This window comes from Pinus tabuliformis, chromosome 1_1 (genome assembly GCF_031772625.1).
Source record: "Pinus tabuliformis cultivar Carrire ecotype Pingquan chromosome 1_1, CPIR1, whole genome shotgun sequence".
Lineage (NCBI taxonomy): Eukaryota > Viridiplantae > Streptophyta > Pinopsida > Pinales > Pinaceae > Pinus > Pinus tabuliformis.
In genome coordinates, this window is record NC_142297.1 from 609,301,730 (window position 1) to 609,329,349 (window position 27,620).

At 39.5% G+C, this 27,620-nt stretch overlaps 1 protein-coding gene and 1 pseudogene across 1 annotated transcript in view; both read right to left on the minus strand.

Moving 5' to 3' along the window:
• Positions 1–26,836, minus strand: LOC149214755 (exosome complex exonuclease RRP44 homolog A pseudogene; annotated as a pseudogene).
• The window catches only part of LOC149214753 (zinc finger matrin-type protein), a 209,884-nt gene that overhangs the window by 117,239 nt on the left and 65,025 nt on the right, over positions 1–27,620 (minus strand). The gene's annotated exons all lie outside the window — the stretch shown is intronic.

Below are 27,620 nucleotides of genomic sequence, written 5' to 3' on the forward strand. Positions count from 1 at the left end.
TTAGCGAATTATAGACATTGAGCCAACTTTCCACCTTCCATATGCCGAGACGACAACTGCAAAGACAATTGCCAGCAATATAGCTTTGTGGACAAAGCTTCTAAAGGAAGGGGCTATTTTATGAATATAATTCATAACAAGTAATTAAATAAAATAAATATAAATATTAAATAATTAAATATTAATTAGGTTAAATAGTCATTAAGTTAAGTGAAAAGGCATGTCTAAAAGACATGTCCATTCACGAAAGGGCACATGCGTCGATATATAAATGCGGGTCCTCATTGTAAACATTCATCTTATACATTTTATATATATTAATAAATTAGTATTATTAAATACCTCTGTGTATTTTTACATTCAAGTCTCTAAGTTATCAATTTTCTTGCTTCAGCCATAGTTTTTATGCTTCATTGTTAGTCAAGGCCTTGCTATGTGACAATGTTGGTTGGTATAATGCAAATAAATGGCTTACGAATCTGACTCTTCTTATGAGAATTCTCCAGATTGAAAATGTCCAAATACCTTGTATGGATTATAAAAACCTCCCTAGTTAAAAAGGAGTGTTGAAATATGCAACTAGGTTGATTTCATGCTCAAGGGAAGTTTATTTTTAGGTCAAGCTCCCATTCAAAGCTTCTAGGGCTTGTCATTGAGTCTACAAGTCAAGAGAGTCATTGTCATGTATGGAAGACCCATTTGGGCATGTTACATATTATAAAGAAAAATTTATTTGAGCCAAAAGACCCTCCAATAGCTCGTCATGTTGCAAAGAACAAGTCAGCCTACTCAAGTGAACAAGTTGGCCTAAAAGAGCAATTCGACATAGTTGGAAACCTATATACAAGGGAGACCTCGACCTCTCTTAGGACGCACACTCACACATCTCAAGTTCGATCAAGAAAGAGAAAGAAGTGTGAAGAAAGGAAGGACGAAGAGAAGGAAGAAAAATAAGATTTCTAGATTTGTTTTTGGCTATTACTCTCCACATGTGCAAAGGAATTAGGGCATCGATTGCAGTAATAAAGGTTGAGTTACAGAAGTCGAATTAGGGCATCATCCCCGAGTTCTCTAGGAGAGAGAACCAACTCAAGTGAAGAGAAAACGAGGAAGAACCTACCATTATTTCCCACGCGTGCAAAGGCTAGGCTTTTTGTAGAAGAATTTGTTGGGCAGGTCAAAGTTGCAAAAGAATTTGTTGGGCGATCGAAGTTGCAGAAGAATTTGCTAGGCAGGTCGAAGTTGCAGAAGAATTTGTTGGGAGGTCAAAGTTGCAGAAGAATCTACTGGGAATCGAAATTACAGAAGTTGTTGGAAAGCAGAAAAGATTTGGTCAAGAGTCATAAGGTCTTGGAATTCGTCAATTGAAGGTCTACAAGAAAAGAAGAATTCTTGTGGGTTTTCCCCTCAGTTGGAGAGGTTTTGGCCCCTCGTCTTATTGTTCTTTATCGTTTGGTAGTTGTTTGATGAAGAGAAGACTAATAATAAACAAGCAAAAGAAGAAACTAATCAAGTTAAGTAAAAATATATCGCAAGCAATTATCAAAGAAAGAGAAATCACCTAACCTAGTTGCCCCTAGATTTCTCAACACGAAGGTCAAAGAAGGAATTTTTTGTGTTCTTATGCCCTAATTCTATCACACGTTTGAAGTCTCAGATCTGCAACAAGGCCAAAAATTTTAGAGCTACTGCAGGGGTCAAAAATTCAGAGTTTGATCATATTTAAAGGACGTTTACCACTGTTGACTTTGTTGGATTTGACTTGCTTAAGGAAGGATTGAAGGAGGGTTGACTTGGGTCTTGTGGGAAGTCTTGGTCTTGGTTTTTGGGTCTTGGATTTCTCACTTTGATCTGATTCTATAAGAAGAGAAGTTGGTTGGGTTTTCCCCTTTGTGGGGTTTTGCCTTAGCTTGGAGCCTACATCTTTGTGTTCTTTGTCTCTTGTGATCTTCATGTTTTTATGTTTTGGTAATTTTTTGATGAAGAGAACATAATAAAAGAAATAAGAAGCCAACAAATATTCACAAACAATTATCAAGTAAGAGAAATCAACCCTAATTTGCTAGCCTATTGGTTTCTCAACACAAACAGCTTTGTAAAGAACTTTCGCAGCCACATTTCCTCACAGCTAGCCATAGTAGCTGCAATATCCTCAGCCCCGGTTGTATAGATCTTTATTTCCTGCTCATCCAGGAAATCATGGCAAACTCCAAACTAAAGCAGCACTATCATTAGCGGTCTTCACAAGTCATCTACATTTCCAGCTTTAATCGCACAAGAGGCAGCAGGATCATCCATGTCATCTGGAAGACATCTAGTTCAGGTAAAGTCAGTAATGCTAATAAGTCAACAACAAAGTCTTGCATCTTCTGCAAATTTTCATCAAGTGATCATTGAATCATGGAATCACAATCCATTATGCCAAGATCAAGTTCATGCCACACTTTTAGTCTCACAAACAATCAGCCCCCTCTTACATTGGTCAAAGAGGTCCTCAACTTTTGTCAGAAACATGTCATTAGAACATAGCATGCTCATCTCTAGCAGATCAGCATCACTCTTCAAATTTCTAGCCATCTTCATCTTGGAAGTTGTGACAGACTTCATTTCTTCATGAATCAAAAATAATGGTTGATCTTATCTGCTCCCTCTTAATCCAGAGCTCATGCAATCATGAGTCTTCTTGTCTTTGTTCTTCCATCCCTCATCTGTTGCCACAGCCCTGGCAGTCTTTATTATGCACTTGTAATGCTCATTGAGAGATATTGGAAGAACAAATCCAGCCAAACAGGATCTATAAAGACAAGAGACTAATAATGAAACAACAATAGAAATAATTAAGAAATACTTATCTCAAGAGTGTGACAACTCTCTCTTGATCTTAACTTTCTCAACTTCAGTCAACCTCGATCTCATCATTATCAATTTCATCAATGAGTCTAGATCAATTCACAACATCAAGGAGTTGATATAGTAATCAACAAGGAGTCCATATCAACATTATCAAGGAGTCCACTTCATCATCATAAAGGAGTCAACCATCAATTTGTCCACATCAGCAAGGAGTTGACCTCGTTCATATCATCAATGAGTCAATGTCATCATCCAAAATTCCACATCATCATTCATATCATCAATGAGTCATCAAGAAATTCACATCATCATGAAGTCCATATCATCATCAAGGAGTCCACATCATAAATCCACATTATCAAGGACATTAGAAATTCACATCATCAAGGACATCAAAAATTCACATCGTCAAGGACATCAAAAATTCACAAGTTCAAATCATAAGAAGTCCTCATCATCAAGATGTTAAATCTTCTTAAGCGGAAGCAATCAGATAATAAACCCAAGGCTTTCTCAAACCCTGCTTGTCTAGATAGGGTTAACAATAGTTTGGTAGAAGGCTTTGATTGCAAACCCTTATAATTCAGTTAAACTAAGGTTTACAAACCCTAGATGTGAAGCAGTTCATCCTTGTAGTTCTCTCTTCATCATTCTCAACATTTGTAATCTAGGGTTTCACAAATCCTAGAGATAAAAATACTTCTAAACCCCAAATTCACCAAGATTCCAATGGCCAGATTTCAAGGTCATAATTGACTGCCTTACTCAGCTGTAAGATCCCAGACAAAGAAATAATCAACAGATATGGCACATTTAGGTGTTCTAATAAAATATATTTTCAACAAAACACCGAACACAAAAGGGATATGGAAAAATGCAACACTTATTTCAATTAATACTTAGAAAACGAGACATGCTCGAAGATAAGCAAAATAATGGAGCCCCTGCCTCGGCATACACGTCTACTCAATGCACAAGAAAACAAAGAAATTGAAGCACCAACGTGAACACTGGATGGATCCACCAACAAAAGTCTCTATAGGGTTTTCATCCCGAGATCAAACTATAACTGGCCTCGCCAAGTTCTCAACAAAGGCAAAATAGATAGATAACTCTAGATGATCCCAATGCCTAGCTCCTATCCCCTTTTATAGGCTTGATGGGCTCTCTAGAAACCTTATTTATTATTTTCCCTCGAAAAACGTAGGAAAATACCATGGGCAAATACCACGGTAAACACCATGCTAGATTCTATCCATTTGACCATATCCAGAAAAAGGGAATATTACAAATCCTCCTGCCCAAAGATTGCTTGCCCTCAAGCAATCCACTATTCTCCACAATAGAAGCATTTGTTTATTGATAACAGGATCCCATACAACCCAGTGTACTATTCCATGCCTCCATGCTAAATGATCTTGAATGGATCCTTCGATACTTGGATCCCAAACAATCCTTTGGCCAATCTTTCCCTCGATAGATTCACCTGAATCCCAAACAATCCTCTGGCCAATCCTGCTCCCAATCGATTCTCCTGGATCCCAATGCCACCTAAGTCTTGGGACCTGCGAGTTATGTTACCATCTCAACCCTCCATCATTGCCCATGTCTAAGGGCCCAAGCTACAATATGCCCTTGGCTAAGAGTATCCCATCAATAGAGTTCCAACTCATAATCTCTCGCCAATCCATCTCGTGGGAAGGATATAATGCATGAATGCATGTACATGGAATAAGTCTACCATGTTGATGTTGCCTAAGGCTCAACTCATGCTACTCCACCCGATCATCCAACATGATCCATTTATAGAACTCTGCCCTATATAAAGATGGTTTGGTAGTGCCGCAAGCCCTATCTATGTACTCCTGTAGAGGGCTGCTCTGGAACTCCCAACTGTATTCCTCATGTTGCCTTGTGAGGGACTTGAGACATTCCTCTACACTAGACAGTTTGGCCGCTGACTCGACACATACCCCTATGAGCTCCTCAATTTTTTTGTTCTGCTGTAAGATAGGGTCTCAGGCTATCCGAACTCTCTACTTCAACATCATCAGATCTATCTTTTAAATGTGTGATCCTTCTCCGAAAGTCCTCTACTGGCGATTTTGGTGCCCTGCTGAATGTTTTTGTACCTATTTGCACCAGATGCCCCATGACCACAGCTTCAACTTGAGCCTTTGACCGGCTCTCTAGGAATGGTTCATTTTGCACATTATCTTTGTCATGTTGCTCCTCATGATCATGCTCATCATGTTGGTTCACTACTGTTGTCTCTTAACTCAAGTTTCCCTAGCCTCCTCCATCTATGAAGACAATATGTTGTTCATCTTCTCCAATTGTCAAACAAGGGTGCACTGGTGGATCGCTATCTATACTTGACTGCTCATATTCTTTATGGACATCCCCCTAAAGACCCGTGGACTCGGTTGTATATTACCTCATCAATACCATTAGGTAGAAATTCCTCATGCACTTCCAAATGCTTGTCACCCTACAAGTCTCCCTGAATAATATCACGTTGTTGCCTTCTTCCTATCACCTAGACATGAAAGTGCCCAAGATCCCTTGCAGATAAAGCATAGGCCTCTCCTTCTTAGTTCATTCTTACTGTAGGTTTTACTACCTTTGTTCTTGCTTCCTCCATCAATTATTTTAAGCTCCTTCTTAGTCAGCACCCTTCTGAGCAATTTTATGTTTTACATGACCAACTTCTCCACTAGATTATAGGCGGTTGGTGATACAATTAGTTCCTTCCTCCAAATGGTCAATAGTTTGGATCTCAATATCTTGCAGATGTCGACATCTCCTTGTAGGAACAAGGACACAATCTTTTGCATGCTTTTTTTGACACGGTCTGGATGAGCTGATGTAATGCTGGTGCAAAAGTTTTGGAACACTTGAAAGATTAAGTCATCACATTACAGATTTAGCATGAATGTGCCAAAGCTAAACTCTGCCATGAGTTCTAAGATTCTGCGCCACTTCTGAAAGGTAGGAAGCATGATGTTGTTCAACCCCTAAAGGGCTTCTACTATCAGCTGCAATATCTCTCTCATGATATCATTATTGTAAGGCAGTAGTGGCGATGTTAAAGCTATGATCCTACTGAGACAAGAAGCAATTGTGAGCCTGACCTCTTCACAAGGATGCTCCCAGAGTTTGGATTGTATTAATGCAAGCATGGATGGCTTGAGAGCCCAACTGAGTTTCTTCCATTCTGGTTGCCCCACCCTGGACAAACATGTGTCTAATTCCTCCAACTTATGAAGGTCTATGTCTGACTTTGTTTGTTGCAATTCAGATCCAAGTGTGAAGAGCTTAACTCCTCTTCCTTGTCCTTCCTTCACTTCCCATGGGTGCTTCTGTTGCAGAATGACATGGACCCTTTTTTAGAATGGTTTGTTGCTTTGACCATCATTTTGGTTTATGGAGGTATTGTTGCATAAAGGACCATATATTCTCACTAGTTCATCAAGAACTTTTTAGGTGTTTTCCAAAGTCTCTTCAAGACGGTCCATCTTCTCCCATACCAAAGCAATACTAATTTTTCATGGGGAGATTATATCAACATTCTATCAATCAAGCCTTCACTTCAACAAATTTGGCCCACCTTTTTTTTCAATAACTAAATGAGAAAATTCAATACAAATTGTAACAAAAAAAACTAACCCAATATATACAACGGCTCTTTAAGTATGATGATCTTTGTATTGTAGATCTCTGAAAGGGGCAATAGATATCTACCCTTGATAAATAGATCTACCCTGTAACCTGCAAAAATATTCAATGTTAAACTACTTGATAGATATGGAAATCTTTCTGCAAATATCAACTAGGTTGGATGTGAATAATCCACTGAAATTGATAGATCACTAGCTAGGGTGATTATGGCGAATCACCAAAAACTAGTCTCTAAATTATTGTGCAATAAACCCTCAAGCTGGCAGGAAAACCAGCGCTGATACCACTGTAAGATCCCAGACAATGAAATAATCAACAGATATGGCACATTTCGCTATTCTAATAAAATATATTTTCAACAAAACATCGAACACAAAAGGTATCTGGAAAAATGTAGTCCTTACTTCAATTCATACTTCAAAAACGAGATATGCCCAAAGATAAGCAAAATAATGGAGCCCCTCCCTCAACATACAATGTTGCTCAATGCAAAAGAAAAGAAAGAAACTGAAGCACCAACGTGAACCCTAGATGAATCCACTAACAAAAGTCTTCACGGGGTTTTTGTCCCAGGATCAAACTAGAACTAGCCTAGCCAAGTTCTCAACAAAGGAAAAATAGATAGATAATGCATTGCTTGTCTCGGTGTTATGACTTTGTTGACCAATCGACCAGCTTAGTGATACATGATTATTACACTCAAACCAATGTGTCAAACCATATTGGGACCAAGAGTTGACCAGTCACAAAATTATGATCCACGACATTGTCAATAGCACCGCTCCATGTCACATGAACAGTGTTCAACATCCAAACTCGGGGTAGCAATATACATATGTTTAACAGCCAATCATCGTCCAGGTTTAACGCTGGTAAGAACACGATGCTATTAATACCATCACATCTCATCACATGAACTTGCCTTTGTAACCATCAACAAAACCAACCTCCGCTTTATGACTCAGCTCAATGTTCAAATTCAGGGTTTTTGTATATGTTTGGAAGCCAATATAACCTCGGCTGAGAACCATGTTACAAGCGAACCAAGAACAAAAACCATAGTTTCAATCATGCAGTAATTCATAATAACCAAACTAAAGTTTCGCAGTGAACATTAGGTTCCAACCAAAACAAAACTCCGTCATCGCAGACATAACCAAATCTTCATATCTTCAACTTAAGTCAACGAACTTCGCATCATTCACAGGTTTGTTTAGCTATCACAGAGCTCACATAAGGCAATGAATATGTGCCACAGGAAACTTGCATATGGAAAAATTTAAATTGTCTAAGACATAATCATTTTGACTTAGAAATCTTGCACAAGATCAAAAACAAAGACACGAGCTTTATCATAGAGCTCGGATCATAGATTCAATACAAAATTCAAATTAAACAAGAATGGCTCAAGAAACTCACAAGACAGAGCCTCAGAAAATTCGCATGGCATGTCTATCACAAGATAACAGAAACGCAGATATGCCACAGAAAAAGTCCCAGAACATTGTTTATATAAATCACATATAGAAAGTTTCAGAATGCACTTACACAGAGCTCACACATGCCTCAGAGTAGTGGCCTCAGTAGATATTCGGATTATCATACAGAGGGAATAGGTTCGCATGAATAGAAGGTTGGTGACACACATACCTTAGATAACACTGGAACGAACCTTTGATTACGTCGGCCTTATTTAGGTTACCGATACCAGTTGCAGGTAGGCCCTAGACTTGGCCTCAAACACTCCTTTAAACCCTGCGCAGAATCCTCTTCTAGGCCTATATTACTTCGTTGTGCTTCTCAAGACCTTCGGCCCTATGTTCTAGCTCCGACACAGGTCACATATCCTCGTTCTACCTTCCTCCAACAGACTTGGCCCTAAAACACAAAGAGATTGCCTTTCGGATGCACAGAACCACACTTCCAGACTTGGCCAGCTGCTGCTCCCACTCGTCCTACGTCAGAACACAGGAGAAGATACCAGACTTGCTCTCCTCTTTAACTCAGATATGTCATGAAATATGTTCCAACCAAGGTTTTATTTTTGAAACCCTATACTTGTCATTCAAATCACTCTTCAAAGCGCCCCCACCTTTGATACCATGTTGAATTTAATAGGGAAATGCTAGAACAATTTTCTTAAACAAATAACAGCTTCAAACAATCATTATTAGCATTAACATTTTACATCATTGAGCAGTGGTAAGAAAATTCATTCATAAACATGAAAGAGCAGTAGTAAATCACAGTGAAAACACCAAGAAACCATGAGAAGAGAGACACAAAAATTAGGCCTGAGGCCAAGGGGAAAACCCAAAAAAATCTTCCTTATGTGAGAGAGAGAGAGATACATCAGTGTATCAGAAACATCATCAAGATGATAACCAAACCAATACCCAAGAACAAGAGATATGCCAAGCCAAGTCCCATAGCCCCTCCACAGAATTTCGGCCTCCTTGTCTCCTCCTGAAATTCACTAGATTAGAGATACATCAAACAAAATTGATGATCCAAAATGCAGAGGAAAGGCTCCATTATATAGACTTTTGTGGGGAGTCGAATGGACGCCTCTTAGGGCCTAGCCGACTTGAAAAACCATGAGGCCAACTTGTAAATATTTGGAGGGAAAATTCAAATTATAAATTTAAATTTGCAATTTAATTTTTCTATTCTTCCTTTTATTTTCATACGTGGAAATGCCAACCATGGCTACAATTGTCAACAACCTTTCAAACCCAAGACAAAGAAACAAGGAACAAAACCACTGACAGCTCCAAACTCTCTCTCTCTCTCTCTCACGCTCATTGAGCAAACAAAATCTAGCAAAACCCACAAACAGTACCAGTTTCAAACCCAAACCCACAAAGGAGAACCCACAACCACTCCCTCTCTATAGGGTAAGTACCCTTTGACACCATGAACTTATTCAATTTGCATTAGGTAAAGGGGTGTGTAAGGGTTCATAAAATTCCTTTGGTATCAATCTTCCAAGAGGTCTTTTGGACTCCTGATGATTGTTCCTATTCACTTGTGTCTTTTCATATTCCTTCTCAAGAAAAAAATATAAAATACCATAATCCTCATGGATTATATTTCTAACGCTAACTCCATACGCAAGAATCTTAACATTAACACCAAGCCTTGCACAACAGTGTGCGTCAAGAGTAAATTGAAGGCAATTTTCCTTTCTTGTGGACTTGAGACGATCACATAGGATCAATTGGGCTCTAGTTGCACCTAAACTGTAACCTACATCTTTATGAGATTTCTTGGAGCTGAGAAAGCCTCCTTTTTGATGTTGGCTTTTCCATATGGCTTTCAAGGTTAAATTTCAATGTCCATTGTGTGATTTCTTTACTTGCTTTTGAATTTCTTGTTCACTATTATGCAACAATAAAAATTAAAGCATCGTCGCCATTAACTTGTTTACTTAGTCAATGTAAACAAAGAAGAAGAAACAATTAAGTTTAATGAGAAACCATATCTGATAAATTGCATAAGACATAGACCAAGCAATTATATATCATATTGATATCAAAGTTGTTAATCCTTGACCTTAAGTGATTTGTATTTGATCATTATATTATTTGTCATCTACCTCGATGCTTCCAAAGTGGAAAAAAATGGAGGAATCAACCCGCAGGGTCATTTTAATTACGGGTCCCAATTTGGAGAATTGGGGTCTAAAACCTTCCAAAGCCATTTTGAGTTTAAAAAAATCTAACTCGGGTCAAACCCTTTGGTGTTGTTCTACAATCAAAAACTTTTCAAGGGATGCAAAAATCACATCAAACGAAGTTCATATGCAAAAGCTATGCCTCTGCAAGTTGACCTATCATGCTAACCACCATGGTACAACAGGATGCCATGTCAATCCCCATTACTCATGCATATGGGGCTAGCCACGTGTGGACTTTCAAGCACACTCTAGAAGGTCCACAATCGTAACTCTAGTAGAGGGTTGAGGGAGTCAAACCTTACCCCTAGTTGGCTAGTGGGCTATGTTAAATACCAAGCTACTAAGAGGACTAAGTGATATTCTATGCTATTGTATTTTGTTCCATAATTGAGCAAAGCAAGTGGGAGTGGGAAGTTAGAGAGCAAAACAAATGGGGTTAAGGTTATGTGGCAACCTTACAAGCCACGAGTCTCTGTTAACTCCATAGAGAGCACATCTTCTTTTGTATTTGCATATTTCCATACCAAATAAAAGTAGGCAGAGCGACCTCACCTTTTAGCTAGCCTTTCTCCAGTAAGGATTCCCCACAAGGCAAAACTTGTGTCTATTGTAGATGTCTGTGGGTTTCTTTTTTGTTCTCTATTTCTTACATTTCATCTCTTTTATTCATGTAAAGCAATAATTCAGCTACTAAAGAATCTGAGATCTAAAACAAAATCAAACTAACATGTTAAATGTTTAAGTAATTTTATCATATCTGATGTGACGAATTGTTCCAATGGAGTATCCACGACAATTTAATAATCATATTGGTATCAGAGAAAGTTTCTTTGAGGTATTTTGTGGGAAGCAACAAGGGATCCACGAATCAATTTAAGGAGAAAGTCACAAAACCCCAATCATGGCCAATGAGTCTATTTACAATAACCTTCGAGATCCGACAAATGAGAGATTTGCAAGGTTGGAAGCGCAAATTGCCAACATCAATCGCAATATGAAACTCATCATGGAGGCTCTAGCAAGCAAGCCTAGATCAATTGGAGAAAATTGAAGCTCTAACTCAGAGGTCAGTTTGGAAGGGAAATCAAGAGATTCTAGAGACCTATAAAAGAATAAAAGAGCCTGAGAAAGAACAGTCAAATTTGAGTGTCATTAACCATTCATAGTCCTTATTCAAGATGGAAGCAAACATGGACATAAAGCCATATCAAGGTGAGATCGATGTGTTAAAACTAAATCATTTGTTTGCAGCGATTAGAAGTTTATTTTAGTGTTCACTATATAGATGAAGAACAAAATATATATTTTGTTAGATTGAAGTTAGAGGGCCATGCTCTGACCTGGTGGGAAAACCATAAAAAGACACTTGAACTAGAGAGTGATCTGCCAGTAACTAGGTGGGAGGACATCAAAACATTCATTAAGTCCCAATTTTACCCTATCGGGTATGCAGAGGACCAATGGATCCAGTGGCACTCCATACAGAGGCAAGGATAAACTGTAGAGTACACCACTAGTTCAGAAAGATGGCCATCATGATGGGTATCTCTTCCAAGAACCCATATGTAATCAAGTATCTAGGGGGTATACAGTAGACTAGGCATGTGTACAGGCACAGTATATGGAAAGCATAAGCCAAATGAAATGGTAGCCAAGTGGTTCGAACCAAAAAGGCACCATGAACCTTCCAAGGAGGAGGAGAAGAAGTGGAATGGTAGAAAGTATAAAAAGACAACAACCATTGCACACCATTGCAAGGATCCTAGCAACCATTATAATCATAGCAACATTGATGATCACACTGAAGAAAAGTGTTGGAAACTACATTCAGAGCTAAATCTAAAGAACTGCAAGGAGGATGCAAAGAAAAAGAATATTCTAGTCACAAATTCAAGCAATCAAGTCAAAAGCAGCTCCAATATGGACAAGAAGATTGTTTGCACATTAGTGCAAAAGGAGATGATCTAAGTAGCCTTCATCACCACGAAGAGAAAAAGATGATCAAACTCTTCCACATTAAGATCCAAGTCAAATAGACCAATATAGATGCTTTGTTCAACTCGAGTTCACAAGTTAATCTCATAAAAATGGATCTGGTCAACAAACTTGGATTCGAGGATCATGATTATCCTAGTCCATATCCATTGGGATGGGTAAACAATGATGCAGAGATCAAGGTAACAAAATAGTGCAAAATTAAATTTGTTGTAAGTGCTTAGTATATTGATGAAGTGGAACTAGACATAGTACCACTTGATGTATGTGGAGTCATGTTTGGAAGTCCCTACATGTATATAAGGGATGCAATCTTCATGAAGAGAGCCAACTAGTTTATCAAGGATGGGAAGTCCTTTATCATCAACGTGAATAAAGGTAAATCAAAGATCTCACTGGTAATTTCCTACCAAGCCAAGAAGTTGACTAGTTCCAATATGAAATATGTCTTCCTTTTCTTAAGAGAAACTTGGTCTAATGATGAATCAATAAGAGCAAAGGCATCCTTGGAGGGGTGCACTAAAGAGCAAAAACATCAACTAGATGAGTTGCTACAGGCATACAAAGGAGTGTTCCTAAAACGCTACCAACCAAGAGGGAAGTGGAGCACGAAATCCAATTATTCCCATTCTCTCCATTGTCGAATATTGAGTTGTATAGACAATCCATTTTGGAAGAAAATGAAGTGAAGAAGCAATTGCAACAACTACTAGAATAGGGTGTGACTTGACCAAGCACTTCACCTTGTGGATCACCCATCATAATTATACCAAAGAAGGATGTGACGTGGCGAATGTGCATCAATTACAAATCATTAAACAAAATTACACTCAAGAAACGATACCCTTTGTGCAGGACCAAGGACCTATTAGATCAGTTGCAGCATGCAAAATACTTCAACAAGATGGATTTAAAGTTAAGATACCACACAGTTCAAGTCAAAGAAGAATACACCTAGAACACCACCTTCAAAGCCAGGCAAGGTTCATATGAATGGTTGGTCATACCATTTGGTTTATGCAATGCACTCACTACATTTATGGAAATAATGAATGATGTATTACGCCTATATCTAGATTCATTTGTTATAGTTTACTTGGATGATATACTACTTTATAATGCTACCTAGGAGGAGCACATCTCACACTTGATGTAGGTCCCAAAGACTTTGAAGAAACTCCAGTTGTTGGTAAACCTCAAAATACGTGAGTTTTCCCTACAGTCTTTGGTGTATTCGAGGTATGTGATTGGTGGAGGGGAGCTTAAGATAAATCCCACAAAGATGGAACAAATGATGAAGTGGTTGATTCCTACAAATGTCTCTAAAGTAAAGAGGTTTTTCAAGGCAACATAGTACCAACGAAAGTTCATAGCTTCACTTTCAACAGTAGATACACCCTCCACGCTATAACAGTGAGCGTCAAGAGGTTCTAGTGGGGGAAGAATTAGTAGAAGGATTTTGATGAGTTGAAAAGAAAAATCAGTCAAGCACTAATTCTTCTGTTACCAAACTTGCAAAATCCCTTCAAAGTAGAGATAGATGCAAGTTGGTATACCATGGGAGTAGTCTTGATGCAAGGAAGAAGGCCCATATGTTACCATTCTGAAGTATTTCATGGGGACAGTTCTCAACTACCATGCCTATGACAAGGAGCTCTATGCTTTGGTACAAGCTACCAAAAAGTGGAAACACTATCTGATCAAGGAGACCATCATCCACACAAATCACTAACCAATATAGTATCTACGGGTCCAAATTAAGCTATAGCCATCATCCACACAAATCACCAACCAATATAGTATCTGCAGATCCAGGGTAAGCTACAGCAAGCCAAATATTACGAGTGAATGGGGTTCTTTCAACAGTTTCATCTAGTCATCAAGTAAATGAAGGCCATCACAAACAAGTTGGCAAACATACTTTCAACACCACCCACATCAAAAATTACAGCTTTGGAAACTCTGATGCACATGAAGCCTTTCACCCATGATGCATATAGAGAATCATACACAAAAGATCAGGCCCTCAAGAAGGTGTTTCAACAGCGATAGGGCCCAAGTCATGTAGAAGATGGTGACAGCGAAGCTAACTATCATATCTAGAATGGGTTACTCTATAGGTTGGACAAGCTTTTTCTTCTTAAAGATGAGCAACTCCAACTGATCAAAAAGGCTCACACATCCAAGGTTGCAAGGCATTTTGGTGTTGGGAAGATAGTTGCCAACTTACAGAGGTATGCGTATTGACCTGGAATGCAAGAAGATGTAGCACAGTACATCAAAGGATTTATATTTTGTTGTAGCAGCAAGCCCAATAACATGAAGCAAGGTTTGTACCATCCCTTACCGATACCCACTCATACTAGGGAAAGTATTTCCATGGATTTAGTGCAAGGTTTACTAATAACCAAGAAGGGACATGATTACCTATTTGGTAGTTGAAGGCAAACGTGTTCTTTGAACAAGTCTGGGCAAGGGTTAAATTTGACGGGTATTTACCTATTTTTACCTTTATTTAACCATCATATATAATCAATTTTAAAATCAGCATGTCAATATTGACGTTTATTTAATTTTCAAAATCGTCAAATTGACATGCAAGATAAAAACATTGCCCATATTGATAAACAAACACATATATATTCAAATACAAAGCTTTGACAAAAGTTGTTTATAAATCAACAGCTCTAATCAATTCGAACCAAAGCCCCTTCACATTTCTCGAGGCTCTACCTTGGTCCGAAAAGATCAGAGCCATTGAGCTCTGAACTTTTAGGACCAAAGTAGAAGCCCTAAGAAATGTGGATGGGCTTTGGTCCGAATTAATTAAATCCATTGAATTTTTAATAAATGGCTTTAATCAAAATTGTCGATATATCTTTAGTTTGGGCTCAAAAATCACTATATATATATATATATATATATATATATATATATATATATTTGCTTCTAATTCTTCATTAATTTTGATATGATTCGTAGATTTTTATTGGACTTGTGTACTATATCACATGGTCTTATATAGCACATTTATGAATTACAATGAATTTTAATTAAATTCTTTTGTTTTAATTAATTATGGTGGGTGGATTTAAATTTTAGAATGTGTGCAGAGTGGCATTATTTCTACAAGGCACATGTTAAGCCTATGAGAGCTTAGTTTTAACTTTTACTCCTCAAAATAACATAATTGTAATATTCAATGAAATAGATTGAATTGTGATTCTTTCATTCCTTTTGTGTTTCATCATCACATAGTATTGTATAATTCACACAGACAAGGTTCCTACTAGGTGTTGCAAGGCTTCTAATTTTGGGCTTCTACAAATCTATCTCAAAAGGTAAGAAATCTTGTGAATTATGTATTATTGTTTTCAGCTTTTGTTGTTCAGTTAGATAGAATAGTTTTGATTGTTTATTTGTCATAAATAATGAGTATCGAGAATGATGGTGTATTTTATATGATGTAGAGCACCACAAATATTTTGTATAAACTTTTGCAGTTTGATGATACTTGTAAGAGTTTACCATACACATAAAATTACACGACTCTATAAGGTTACTAGGCACAGACAAGTGCAATTGGTTTCTCTAATTGTTTGATAATGTGTGCCTCGCTTAACCTCTCTCTTTCCTGCTTGTGCAAATCCTACATTTTATGTACAATTTCATAATAATTTTGTATTCTTCTATCACTATAATAATCTGTAGTAACATTAAGTATTTTTTTAACACTAATAATTTCAATACACAAATTACTTAGTATTCAAAATAAAAATTAATAAATATACATAAAACATATAATAGTTAACTGAAAGGTTTAAACTTTAGAAGCAATGCCCTTTTTTGGATGTCACTCTCATGGATTCCAAAAGGTATTCTTAATTTCGTTTGCAAAACTTGTTGTAGATTCTTATGGATGGGTTCAAAAGACGGCAGAGTTTCTCTTCCAAAGAAATGGGGTGAGTGGGATCTGAAAAATCTAGTGTCGTTTTCCAAAGCACTAGTTGCCAAAGTGGTTGGCATTTGATATTCACAGAAAGCTTATGGAAGGATGTGGTCTCCAAAAATAAATTTTCCCCTCCTCCCTTGAAGATTGGATCGGAACCCCAAACAAGCACAGGTTAAATATCTCAGTTGATTGGAATGCAGTGTTAGAGTCCTTTTGTGTGATTGAACAAGGTTTGGCTTGGAAAGTAGGTTCCTTGGAACGTGTCAGAATCCGTCAAGATGCTTGGGTTAGATGTGGTGCACACTACACCCTGGCTCAGGAGATGGTGGCTTTTATTCATGAAAGGGAGCTTTCTCTTCTCAATGAAGTGGCTAATGCGATCAGAACGTCAATCTGGGCACATGGATGGATGGATGCGATCCATTTGAATTTGCTAGTGGAATGGATAGAATTATGGCAAAACTCTATCACTTCCCTAAATGCATCCCATGTAAGATTGAGTGAATCCCAAGGAAAGACTTTTTGCGCTGGGCCCATTCTTCTAATGGGGAATATACTCCAAAGACTGGATATCTTTTAGTTTTTATCATGGCAGATAGGGCACTGGTATATGTTGTGTGGTGGTGGCAGAAGGTGTGGAAGCTTAGTTGTCCAGCAGAATCTTGCCTTTTTCAATGGTGTATTCTTGAAAACAAGCTTCCTACAGGCGAAAATTAAAAAAAAAAATGCTTTCTAGGGCCAAGTTGGTGCTCTCCATGCAAAGCAACAGAAGAAACAGTGAACCATCTCTTTTTAGAATGTCCTTTCACCAATGTTGTGTGGAGTAGAGTCCACATTTCCTTATCTATAAATCTGATTTGGCAGGGCTTATCATGTCTGGATGCTTGGCATTCTGATGGGATTCTGCTTCTCTTAAGAAGCTTAGAAATTTACCGCCTATAATAAACTGGGGGGTACGGTTAGCTCAGAATCATGTTATCTTCAAGAATTATGATTCCTTAGCTTTATAATGATACCGTGGGTTCAAAAAATACCCAGCTGCATGTATAGGGAGATGGAGTTGATTGTTCCATCTTTCATCAATGATTGCCCAAATGGGCCCATACTTAGCCACTTTATCCTTGTATGCCCTCTTTATTTGCTCCTTTGCTTGATCCATAGCGTCGCAAATGAAGCCCATAGCCAATCTTTCCCCATCCACCAACTGCAACACCTTAACCAGTGGCTCAGCAAGCTTCACAATCTCTGCTGCCTTTCTCCAAAATATTTCTTCACTAACTTTCTTTTTCAATTCTTTGCCTTCCAATTTGTGAGACCAATTGCTTTGATTCCATTCTTCACTGGAAAAAATCTTTTGCAAGTTTCTATGTTGTGAAAGCATAGATTGCAATGTCAAAACATGAGTAGCAAATCTAGTGATGGCAGGCCTAATAATATCCCTGTCCCCTGTGTGTTTCCTCATCGGGCTTAAAATCCATGAATGATTGTAGATAAATTTTGTTATGTTTTTGGCATGATCTACAGTGTTTTTGACCCAATCTAATTTGCCAATATCCTCAAGCATGAGGTCTATGCAATGTGCAGCACATGGGGTCCAAAAGATGGTTCTGTGCTTTTCCTCTAACAGTTTACTAGCAAGAACATAGTTAGAGGCATTATCTGTGATGAATTGAACAACATTAGCCACCCCCACCTCCTCAACAACCTCATCCAATAGCTGAAACAACAATTGTCCATCTTTTACCTTATCAGATGCATCAACTGATTTTAGAAACATGGTTCCCTGTGGGCAGAAGATAAGAAAGTTTATGATGGTACGGTTTCTTTGATCAGTCCATCCATCTAACATGATGGTACATCCTGTTCTTGCCCATGAGTCCTTGAAATCTTTCAAATACTCATTAATGGAGACAATTTCTTTCTGCAAACGATACCCCCTTAGCTCATGCATAATAGGGCCTTTGAAGCCTTTTCCAGCAACATGTATGGCATCAAACATAGGCTCATAATATGGTGAACAGGAAGCATTGAAGGGGATATCAACATCATACCACCATCGAGCTATGTAGTCACAAACAGTCTCCCTCAATTCTTTCTTCCAATGGTCATCTAAAGTGGGCTGCAAATGACTTCTACTAGGTTGAGGACCATGTGCATCTGATGGAGAGGAGGGAGTGAAATAAATTTTGATATTCATATCACCCTTTTTCATTTTACCCTTGCCCTTTTCTTGAATAGACTCAAAAGAGGGAGGAACATATCGGAAGGGGTTGGATGCATCAGTACAAGGGATAGAGGAAGAACCCTCAAAATAAAATATGGGTTGGTAGCCAGCATTTTTTGTATATTCCTCTTCCTCCCAATTTCAGCCTCTAACTCTTTTTGCCTAGCCTTATCTTCTTTAAACTTCTCAAAGCTGGCTAACAAATCCTTCCTAATCTCCCCAATTTCTGGTGAGGTACATGGAGTAATTTGGCCTCTAATCCCCGCCAAGTGTTGTTTCAGCCTATTATTGCCCCCAGGACCTTCTTTAATTTTCCTATGGCAAGATTTGCAATGCATTTGACTATCAACCATTTCAACATATGCCCAAAGCAGCATCTTTCACTCTAGGTGCCATTTTTTGACTTGGAAATGAAAGCAAACAATCTGAAAATGAAAAAAAAAAAAAAAAAAACATTGATTCAATCTTCATTTCTTTAACAAAAAAAACTCTTTAGGATTTCTAGATTTGCACATAAAATTTAATAAGCAAAAACAAATTTTTACAAGTGAAAAAAATACCTCCAGGCACAAACCGCCTCCTCAAGCTTGCTCCAAGAAACCAACTCATCAATGGCAAATGCTGCTCCAAATGGCTGCCCAAGAATCTCCTCACTCCAGCTACAATGCTTGCCCAAGACTCCTCACTGCTGCTCCAAAAACAAACTCAACAACTCCTCACAAACTCTCACTGAAATTCTCACTCAAATGCATGAGATAGTTGTGAGAAAATGAGAGGGGTTGGGTGGGCTAAATCATTGTTTTAAAAAAAGCCAAGTCGACTTCGACTCAGCCGAGTCAGACCAAGCCAATGCCTGGCCGGTCGACTCAGTGGTCGAAACAGAACGGCTGGCCAGGTTGTTACCGAGCCAGTGATTGACTCGGTCGACTCAGTAACAACTCGGTTGACTCGGTAATGACTCGGTCGGCTCGATAACAACTCGGCCGACTCGGCTCTTTGACAAAAATCCTGAAGTACATTTGTCAAATGTTGTTCTGCCTCCTACATATCAATGGTTGGGTTGTTGTTTATTGCATATTAATAGCCCTAAAGTAATCTGTAACTGTGAGAAAGTTTTGAAAATTACAAGGCTAAAGTATGGTTATCCTAGTGACATGAATTATAAAATTGAAACAATGCATTGAGCCATACAATGTTTTTAAAAAGGCAAACGTTCTGGCAATGGACTAATAAATACATATTTACCTCTGATTGTTCTGGAGCTTGACCAGAATTAATCAAGGGTTTTGAGACTTCATTAGGGGCAAAGAATTGGTATTATTGTTGTTGTAGTCTAGTGATTGTCCTTAGGCTGAGGCAGAAAAGAATCTTGGCAATGGTGGCTAAGTATGAACTTTGTATTGGACAATGCACTGGGTGCCATTTTGATATAATGAATATATTCATGAGCCTACTTTGATCATATGTTGTCTATATTTTAAAGCTTTGTGTTTGGAAATATGAATGAAAATCTTTAAAATTATGTTTTTTTATAAAAAACTAAATATTTAATGTAAAATTTTACAATCACTGAGTCATTGAAATCAAACCGGCCAAATCGATACGGAGTCGGAGTCGAAGTCGACCCTCGGCTGTTTCCGAGTCGGAGTCGGAGTTTTAAAACATTGGTATTCACTGCCCCTCAGCTGCAACTCCAGATCACTCTCTCAACTTTCTCAGCAAACCCAGCCCCAGAAAGTCGAAATCTTGATCTCTTGGTGTGTTCTCCAAGTGACCCTCAAGCCTCCTCTTATACTTTTCTCATTGACAAATCAACGGTCGAGATTAAGTCCCTAATCAATGGCTAAGATTAGATCTGGCTTGATCCATGACTTTTGGACCATTCTAACACAGTTTTATATTAATTCACATTAATATTTTATTTTCCCTAAGTTTAGACTTAGGAACTCCATTAAAAATATTAATTATTTTAATATCTCCCAAACTGTTTAGAATCTGCCCAAACCCTTTCTGGGTATTGGATATCTCATGTGCCTTAGCCTCTCCACCAATTTTCGTGGCTAGAGCACATCTGATGCTACCCCAAATCAACACTCCCTCTTAGCGAGGATTGTGCTCTAGTAATACTCCTCACCTAAGTAACCGGATTCGTCCGTATAGCCTGGTGAACCAGAATCCTGCGTGTCCGGTATGATTCACCCAAAAATCGAATCCTAAACTCGGATTCTTCGAATCCAGAGTTTTCCACTAGCAATGGTCGATTTGGAGGTTATGATGTGATTAGAGATAGGGGGGCTAAGAAGCCCTATTCTTGGTGGGCAAATCATGGGGCAACAAGCCCTCCTCTTCAGTAGTTAGCCATGAGGCTCCTCTCTCAGGTGACTGCCTCCTCTTGTTGCGAGAGGAATTGGAGCACATATGGGAATTTGTATAGTGTGAAGAAGAGCAGGCTTGAGCAGTCCAGGGCAGAGACAATGGTGTATGTGCACACCAACCTTCACCTTATTTACAGGCAGAGGGAAGAGTGGTTGAGGGGAAAGACAAAGATGTGGGATGTCTTTCCTGATGATATGGGTCTGGATACCAGTGTTGAGTTGGCATTAGCCAACATGGATCTCAATGATCCAGTGCTAGAGCCTATTAGATTTGATGACTTAGAGGGTTCATCCTCCACAATAGCAGATGCAGAGGCGACTATGGATACAGGGGAGGAGGAGGATGCAGAGGAGAGCAGTGGGGACCATGATGATGAGGACATTGATGCTGATTTTGATGCTAATGATGAGGATTGATGCCTTGAGGCTTGTATACCTGTAGTTGTTTTATATTTTCTATTTCTATTTGCCATTGGCATTGCACCAGCACTACCTATGTAACACATTTTGATTTGATGACTTAATGAGAAAACTATAGTTGTCAGTGTGTTTATTTTACTATCTTGTAGTTGTAAGTTGTCTTTCAGTTATGAATTATGAATCATGATTTATGTGACCACTGACATGTATTTGAATTTTGTATGTACTATGCATGCTATAGATGAAGATCTATGTTTGAAATCAACAAATTTGTATCATTAATTAAAATTTGTGTAAGAAATATCTAATTTTTAATATATATATATATATATTTAATAAAATAATATATAACGAATCCTATGTGTCCTGTTCCGGGGGGTCAACGTGATTTAATAAAATAATATATAACGAATCCTACGTGTCCTGTTCTGGGGGGTCAACGTGTCCGAATCCGATACTATGAATCCCAAATCCTACGAATCCTGAATCCCCGTGTCAGGTGACTTAGCTCCTCACTGAGTATCACCCTGATCATCCAGCATAGGTCCCTGGGCCTAATGCCCATCATCTACACTGCTGCATCCTGTACTGCTACCCATGACCCTGCCACTGCCACTGTTGCATCTGTATGACAGCTCCCTCTGCATCCATGCTGCTACCCATGGCCCTGCCACTGCCACTGCTGCGTTTGCATTGCATCCCCTCTCATCATGCTGCATCATGCTACCCATAGCACCACCACTGCTAACTATTGCACTGCAACTCAGTTACTAAGAAGTAAGTAACTGATCTCCCAACTCTGACATCTCTGTCAGGCTAGAGACACTCCCGATGTTGAAGCTCCCTCTATCGCTAACAAGTGCTCCCTCTCTGACCTCTGCATTGTTGCAACAACTCCCTTCATCTATCACCGTTGCACACCTCCTTGTGCCATCCTGCACTGGTGCAACACTCCCATGCCTCTCAGACCGTTGCAGCCTGCTAGCCTTGCGTTGTCCTAGGAATCTTGCACTGTAGCTCTCTCTATCGCTCCATCCTCATCCGTCTCTACCGACATCCGCTAGTCCTACTACTCCTCTTCGGGGCTCCCATAGCAAAGTATAATCCAAGAGGTTGAGTACCTAGAGGATCCTACCCCTCATCTTCTGTAGTCCTCTTGACTACAGCTCGATGTCTCCCCACTTTCGCTCAAGTGGTGTGTGTGCACTCATGGCACAGTCATCGTCTATCTCCACTTCCTTCTCTGCCCTTGCTAGCGCTGCCTTGGTCTCGGAAGCCTCTCCCTTGCTCTTCTTCCTCGGACACTAGGTCGCATAATGACCTAGCTCCCCATAGTGGAAGCATTTGACCTTAGAGAGGTCCTTCTTCTTCCGCTTTTCTTGCTTACCCTTAGATGTTAGGGCAACATCCACCTCCTCCTCCTTCTTGATTCTGATCCCCTTGTTGCTGCTTCCCGTCTTGGTCACCCTCCTGATCTCTTCTTAGCAAAGAGCCGCCCACAGTTCCTCCCAATCTGGAAGGGTCGCCCTGCCCAGTATGCTCTGGACAAACACCTCCCAGTCTTTTGAGACTACATTAAGGGTTTTTCTCATCATCAACTCTGTATCTGGTGTGGCCCCTATGGAAGTCAGCTGATCTCGGATCTCCTTCAATCGATCGAGTAAGGTGTCGATCTGTTCTCCCTTTTGCATCTGGTATGACCGCAGCTGATTTTCTAGGAGCATCTTCCTCTACACGGAAGTACACTGATACAACTTGGTCAGGGCCTCCCACCTCTCCCGTGCCGTATTGTTCTCGGCGATATGTGGTACTATATGATCCTTGACCCCGTCAAGAATGATACTCTTGGCCCTTGACATTGCTTCCTCATACCTGTCATTGTCAGCTGGGTCAAATGGGACCGCTATCATCTTCAAGGCGAAGTGCTTAACACGATTTCTGTCAAGTACGGATAAGATTTTGGCCTTCCAGACTACGAAGTTTGAGGCTCTGTCCAGTCTTTCCTGGTCTTTTACTCTGTGTAGTGTCGTTTCGCTGCTCTTCTACTTCCCTCCTAGAAGTTCTCGATGTGACTCCCTCTGAGCCTCGATTTCCCTCCTGGAAATCCTTCTGTCAATGTCGAGATGCCCCCTACTCTGATCGTCTGTGCAACCGCACCACTGATCCGGATTTCTCGGCTAGAAACCCTCGGTAGCAACTCCCTCCTCCTTGGCCTTGCCCTGTTAGGTACTGTTCTGACAACAGTACCCCACCAGCTCCACTTTGCAACTTATCCACAGCCTCCTAAACCCCAGCAACCTAAAGGTGAGAGCTCCTAGGCTCTGCGCAGTCCCAGCACCGCAAACTAGTTCCCTAAGCCAACTACGTCAGTCGTCCTGGCCTCTGCGTGAGCCTGTCTTTGCCTCCCTCAGCCTTTGCGCAGCCTCTTCTTGGCCCGAACTTGATGGCGCAAGCACTACATCACCCCTTGCTTGTTGTTTTGCTACTAGGAACAGCTTTTGTCACTCAGGACAGTTGTTTTCTGCTACTGCTGCTCTGCTCAGCTGATGTCCTCAGTTCTCTTGTGATCTACAACCACCCTCTGATACCATGTTGAAGTTTCTAAGTCTAACAGTTAGAAACCCTCCATGTACTTTCTAATTTATTCCTTCCTAATGGTTATGATTAATTAACAAGTTATTTACCATGTAAACACTAAAAATAAACACAGGTACATGCTCAACATATTACAGATCATCAACTAAAGGAAATAGAAACAAGCACACAAATGACACCATTATTTTTGGACTAATGTCCCTGGAAAAACCCAATGCGAGAAAATCGGTGCAGCTATCTGAAGGTTTGATTTATTAAGCGGTTTCATAATACAAAATGGGTGCCAAATCTGGCTCACCCAATAGAGGAAAATCTCGGCAGTAGTACCTATCCTTCCGAGACAGACGCTCCCGCTGAAACCCCAGATAAACACTCCGGAAACTCCTCAACTCCAATCTGCCCCACGAAAAACCCTAGTGTCAGCCTCTAGGGACTGTGTCAGCCTCTTCTACCCTCTGCGTCAGCTTTCCCGACTGTTCTCGACAATTCTGGCTTCTGCCCTCTGCGTCAGCTTTCCCAGCAGTTCCGGTTGTTCCCGGCAGTTCCGGCTTCTGCCCTCTGCATCAGCTTTCCCGGCTGTTCCAGTAGTTCCCGACAGTTCCAACTGTTCCCGACAGTTCCAGCTTTTGCCCTCTACGTTAGCTTTCTCGGCTGCTGCACTGATCCTCTCGGCACTATCTCTGCCTCTCTGCTTCTGTATCCACTGCCCCTCAACTGCAACTCCAGATCACTCTCTCAACTTTCTTAGCAAACCTAGCCCCAGAAAGTCGAAATCTTGATCTCTTGGTGTGTTCTCCAAGTGGCCCTCAAGCCTCCTCTTATACTTTTTTCATTGACAAATCAACAGTCGAGATTAGTCCCTAATCAACAGCTAAAATTAGATCTGGCTTGATCCATGACTTTTGGACCATTCTAACACCGTTTTATATTAATTCACATTAATATTTTATTTTCCCTAAGTTTAGACTTAGGGACTTTCATTAAAAATATTAATTATTTTAATATCTCCCAAACTATTTAGAATCTGCCAAAACCCTTTCTGGGTATTGGAGATCTCATGTGCCTTAGCCTCTCCACCAATTTTCGTGGCTAGAGCACATCCGATTCTACCCCAAATCAACATATCCAATTCAACTCCGACAGATGTCGTTATGCACAACAAGAGTTCAAGCATTTCTGGCATTGGACTTGGATGATGCCTCAGAAGTGAACACAAAGGGAAGTGTTTTAATATTTTCTCAGCAACTGAAACACTTGCAGCTAGCATAAATTCCTCAACCATTTGATTTGCCTCACGAATTTGATAAATACCAATATCAAGTGGATCATGCGTTTCAGTATCTATGTCAAACTTAACCTCTACAGATGCAAGAGTCAGAGCTCCTCTTTCAATCCGTCTGGCCCTCATGATCTTTGCTAATGAATTCATATTGCGCAGATCGATTGTTATAGGATCAGCCAACCGACTATCATCCATCTGTGCTTGAGCCTCAATGTAAGACAATGTTGCACATGACTTGATAACACTTTTGGTAAATCTCACAGAAACAATATCTACTGAAGGAGTCATTCCCCAAAGAATTGAAAAGGCCAATCTTTCAACATCTGAAAGGAGGGAGCATATATCTTCAGTAAGTGGTTTTGGGAGCATATCTATTCTCCGCTCAACCAAGTAAACAGACGTGCCTCGTTCCAAAGCTTCTTCATCAAGAGGTGTACCCGAGGGAACAAAATTTGTAACATCAGCATTGTGGACTCCAACTTCGAAATTTCCATTTGGGAGTCCTCGGCAGCATAGTGCATCATCAATATCCTTGCAACCAGGTGGATCCACACTGAATACTCTCAATTGGTGTAGATCCTCTCGGTGAGGGTTACTCAAATCTTCGGGTTGTAATGTCCAGGGCAAGGGTGGCAGACAAGCTAGAACCTGTTCAGAAAATGCTCGTGTTGATGTCGTTCTCAATTAGCAAAACCTCAGTTTTTGTAGCACGATCACCTATTTCTCTTATCGTGCGCACATAGTAACCAGATGGAGACCGTGATAACCGATCCCATGAATCAATAGCTACAATGATCCTCTTGTCAATGAGATTTCCAAGTTGGCAGGTTTGAATTCGGATTTTAGGTAATCTGCAATCAGTAGATACAAATAAAGCGTTAACAATTCCACCACCACCTGCAGGCATAGGCATTGGCTCCAGAGACCCACAGTACGAATGCCAATTCCGCTTAATTATACCAATAACACGCCCAGTTGGACGGGCTGTAATATGACCTTCAAACCCCTTGGAATTCTACTCCAAAATGGCATCACGAGGAGCATCATCAACACTATTCGGAACTAAGTGGACCTCCTCATCTTCATCTTCTACAATTTTCATTGTTTTCCCTTCATCCCACTGATCCTTAGGCAAGAGCTCCACTGCAACTACATCTCCATCAAAAGCTCGATTCATATTATCACGTCCATAAATTATGATCTCGTCACCAATACTTTCACTACCAACATAGGCCTCAAGTGGGTTGTAACGATTGACACGAAGTTTCCCTTTTCCATGTTTTTGTTCTAGTCCTTGCTTCCATGAACTTTGCATTCGTATAGGTGGTGGTAACCCTTCAACTGTAGTTTCTGTTTGTTCATCATCAAAATCAGTAATCTTGATTTCTTCATCCTCTACAACTGTATTTACATCCTCTTTTATAGATTCTACATGTTTAAGTGTTGTATTTTCAATAACTTCATCCTCTTTGACATTAAGATCAACTTCATTGGAATCATTATCTTGATCATTTTCTGCAACATCTTCATTTTCATTATCATCATTCTGGTCAAAATCTTCTTCTCCTGCTTCACCTTGTTTTGTTTCCTCACTATCGCTATCATCTTCCTTATTATTGATTTCCTTTAGACATGCTTTAACTTCTGCACATGATTTTTCTAATCGTTGAAATACTTCTTGAATTTTATTAAATTGTTCAACGCAATCAGGACGTGAACGTAATGGCACATTGTGCGGCGAACAACGTTTAAAGACCTGCATGATTATATTGTGCGCCATGGCTCCGATACCATTGAAGCAACAAAACTGATAGCTTGTAGGCTTGAATGTAAAAATACACAAGAGGTATTTGTAATAATAATTTATTATATATAAAAATGTACAAATGATGAATGTTAATGAGGACCCGCATATATATACCTAAGCAAGTGTCCTTTCATGACTGGGCGTGTCTTTTAGACATGCCTTTTCACTTAACTTAATGACTATTTAACATAACCAATATTTGATTATTTAATATTTACATTTATTTTATTTATTTACTTGTAATGAATTATATTCATTACACAGTTCTTCATTAACTTAATACTTTGAACCTACTTGGGCTCTCATCTTGTGATAATGGCCCAACTAAGGAAAATACATTTACAACATACCCTGAATCTAATCTAGTGGATCAAGCCCTACATCTATCCTTGATCTGCTTGCTTAATCTAGATCTTTGTGCCGAGAGGCGCTCTACAGGCTAGTATGGGGGTAGATCTTACATGAAAACGTAAACGTAACGTAAACATTTAACATGTAATGTTTAACGTTTAACATTTTTAAATTTCAGTGTTGATAATATTGCCGAGATATCGGCGATATTCGTAAATATCGCGCTATTTTCTGCCAAACGAGATATCGCCACCCAAATATCGCGATATTTTCCCGTTTTTAAAATCTCGCGAGAAATCCGATATTTCGGCGATATATTCCAAAATATCGCGCGACGACCATAAATATCGCGGCTGACTGTTAAAACAATACGCGCGGGCCGTATAAAGCGATTTTTGGTCTTTGT